The sequence below is a fragment of the Otolemur garnettii genome, unplaced genomic scaffold (genome assembly GCF_000181295.1).
Source record: "Otolemur garnettii isolate 467f Iridium unplaced genomic scaffold, OtoGar3 scaffold00172, whole genome shotgun sequence".
In the NCBI taxonomy this organism is placed as follows: Eukaryota; Metazoa; Chordata; class Mammalia; order Primates; family Galagidae; genus Otolemur; species Otolemur garnettii.
Window position 1 is genome coordinate 3022242 of NW_003852567.1, and position 3392 is coordinate 3025633.

The following is a 3392-nucleotide window of genomic DNA, read 5'->3' on the forward strand; positions in this document are numbered from 1 at the left end:
CTAGCACTCTGCAAGGCTGAGGTGGGTGGACTGCCTGAGCTCACAGTTTGAGATCAGCCTGAGCCAGAGGTGAGAACTCATCTCTTAAAAATACTAGGTGAGTGCCTGTGGCTCAAAGGAGTAGGGCGCTGGCCCCAATGCCGGAGGTGGCGGGTTCAAACCAACAACAACAATTAAAAACAACAACAACAAAAATAACAAAAACAACAGCAAAACAACAACAACAAACAATTAAAAATAGCTGGGCTATTGTGGCGGGCGCCTGTAGTCCCAGCTACTTGGGAGGTTGAGGCTAAAGAATCGCTTAAGCCCGAGACTTTGAGGTTGCTGTGAGCTGTGACGACACAGCACTCTATCCAGGGCTACAAAGTATCAGAACCAAAAAAACAAAACAAAAGAAACCCAAAAAGCAAAGTGAAAAGGCAACCTAGAAAATGGAAAAAAGTGTTTGCAAATCTTGTATCTGATCAAAGATACAAGAACATAAATATCCAGAACGTAAAAAGAACTCCCATTAACACAACAGAAACAACCTAATTAAAAAATGGGCAAAGGACTTGAATAGACATTTCTCCAAAAGAAACATATGAATGGACAAGAAGCATATAGAAAGATCAACATCACTAATCATTAGGGAAATACAAATCAAAACCAGAATGAATGTACTCGCTTCAGCAGCACATACACTAAAATTGGAATGGTGCCTGCAAAAGGATGATGGGCAAGACCACAACGAAATACCACCTCACACCCGTTAGGATGGCTGCTGTCAAAAAACCCCAAAGTAACAAGGTTTGGCAAGGGTGTGGGAAAATTGGAACCCTGTGCACTATTAGTAGGAATATAAGTAGGAAAATATAGGGCAGCACCTGTGGCTCAGTGAGTAGGGTGCTGGCCCCATATATGGAGGGTTCAAACCCAGCCCCGGCAAAACTGCAACAACAAAATAGCCGGGTATTGTGGCAGGCGCCTGTAGTCCCAGCTACTCAGGAGGCTGAGGCAAGAGAATCTGTAGTCCCAACTACTTGGGAGACTGAGGCAAGAGAATCGCCTACGCCCAAGAGCTGGAGGTTCCTGTGAGCTGTGATGCCACGGCACTTTACTGAGGGCAACAAAGTGAGACTCTTTATTTAAAAAAAGAAAAGAAAAGAAAATATAGCACTTCTTCAAAGATGTTAAAGATAGAGGCTGGGAGTAGTGGTTCAGACCTGTAATCTTAGCACTCTGGGAATCCAAAGGAGGTGGACTGCCTGAGCTCTGAAGTTCCAGACCAGTGGTTCTCAACCTGTGGGTCTCAACCCACAAGAAGTGTATTAAAGGGTTGTGGCATTAGGAAGGTTGAGAACCACTGTTCTAGACCAACCTGAGCAAGAGCAAAACCCATCATTACTAAAAGTAGAAAAATTTGCTGGGTGTCATGGCAGGTGCCTGTAGTCCTAGCTATTGGGGGGTGGATTGTCTGAATGCTGAAGTTCTAGATCAACCTGAGCAAGAGCAAGACCCATCTCTATTAAAAATAGAAAAATCCGCTGGGTGTCATGGCAGGTACCTATAGCCCTAGCTACTTGGTAGGCTGAGGCAAGAGGATTCCTTGAACCTAAGAGTTTGAAGTTGCTGTGAGCTATGATTACACCATTGCACTCTACCAGGGCAACTGAGTGAGACTCTATCTCAAAACAAATAAATTGATAGGTAAATATATGAATGAATAAATAATAGAATTACTGTATGATTCTAGCAATGCCATTTCTGTGTATATATCCAAAATAATTGGTAGCAGAATCTTGAAGAGATATTTATGTACCCATGTTCATAGCAGCATTATTCACACTAGCCAAAAAGTGGTATCAACCTAAATATCTGTGGATGGATGAATGGATAAAGTGTGGTGTATACATGCAATGGAGTGTTACTCAGACTCAAGAAGAATGTTCCGACACATGATACGACATGGATGAAACTTCAGGACTTTATAAGTGAAATAAGCCACAAAAAGACAAATACTGTATGATTTTACTTACATGTACATGAGTTATCGAGAGTGATCAAACTCACAGAAACCAAAAGTAGAATAGTAGTTGCCAGGGGATGGGGGAGGGGAAAATGGGGAGTTGTTTAAATGGTCCAGTTTCCGTTTTGCAAGATAAAAAAATTCTGGTCATTAGTTGCACAATGTGAAATTTGTGAGTCTTTTTTTTTTTTTGTAATGATAGTTTATTTATTTATTTATTTTGCAGTTTTTGGCCAGGGCTGGGTTTGAACCTGCCACCACCAGCATATGGGGCTGGCGCCCTACTCCTTTGAGCCAAAGGCACCACCAAATTTGTGAGTCTTAAGTGCATATCATACCCTTAACTGTGCATGGTACCATGTGATTTTGCTTTTCTGGACAATAATGGGCTAGGCATGGAGATTCTGCCCATTATGCGGTGAATAATCCAGTTGAAATGATGCGGTCATATTTTTTGGATGCAAGAAACACAAAAGCAGGTTAGGTAGAGGCAGAGGTTAAGAGATGCTTAATTCTAGGAGAACAATCAAACTGGTTAGGTCACCAGAGCTGCTGCTTTTTATCTTGAGCAGCATGAACCACATTCCTCAGCCACAAGCCTGTGTAGCTGCTGAGATGCTGCCTGTTTTCCTACTTCCTGGGATGAACCTAATATAAACATGCATCCTCTCTGCTAACAAAAGCATGTTTGTCTTCTGTGTTTTCTGGAAGACCCTCCTACTCTTTGTCTTGATAGCTCTGATATCTCCATCATAACATTGAGTTTCTGCTTTTCTATGAAGGGAAACTATACTTCCTGTTGATCAAGAATTTGACTAAAAACAAAAGAAAACCAAAAAACTTTGATACACTAGAAAAAAGTAAAGAAAAAATGTAACTCCACCATAGGATTCAGTTTTGTTAAAAACAAAATTGTTATTTTACTTATTTTTTTTTCTGTAGAGACAGAATCTCATTTTATTGCCCGCCATGGTATACCGAGTGCCATGGCGTAACTGCTCACATCAACCTCCAATTCCGAGGATTAGGCGATTCTTTTGCCTCAGCCTCCAGAGTAGCTGGGACTACAGGCACCTGCCACAATGGGAGGCTATTTTTTTTTGTTGCAGTTTGGCCAGGGCTGGGTTTGAACCTGCCACCCTCAGTATATGGGGCTGGCGCCCTACCCAGTGCGCCACAGGTGCTGCCCAATTTATTTATATATATATATATTTTTATTTTGGCCGGGGCTGGGTTTGAACCTGCCACCTCTGGCATATGGGGCTGGTGCCCTACTCCTTTCAGCCACAGGCACCACCCTATTTATATATTTTTCTGAGGCAAAGTTTCACTCTGTTGCATAGGCTAGAGTGCCATGACGTCATAGCTTACAGAAACCTCA